This window comes from Arachis ipaensis, chromosome B08, assembly GCF_000816755.2.
Source record: "Arachis ipaensis cultivar K30076 chromosome B08, Araip1.1, whole genome shotgun sequence".
Classification (NCBI taxonomy): Eukaryota; Viridiplantae; Streptophyta; class Magnoliopsida; order Fabales; family Fabaceae; genus Arachis; species Arachis ipaensis.
In genome coordinates this window covers 128,708,982-128,709,238 of record NC_029792.2, presented here as the reverse complement: position 1 = coordinate 128,709,238, position 257 = coordinate 128,708,982, and positions in this window count along the sequence as shown.

The window sequence follows — 257 nt, the reverse complement described above, 5'->3', positions numbered from 1 at the left end:
TACGAAAAAATATAATATTATATTTACTATAGATCTTAAAAAGTAGTTCTAAATATATACTTTTTTCACCTTAAAAAAGCTTAAAAAGATTTTTTTTTTAATGTAAAAACAACATGTCTTTTTTTTCCATAAATTGCACTCATAACTCATGGAGCTTAGTTTTTTTAATACCATTGTTATTACCTGCTAAATAAATATATCCTAAGAAGAAAAATGTTATATATACATATAAAGTTTAGAATATTGACTACTACTAC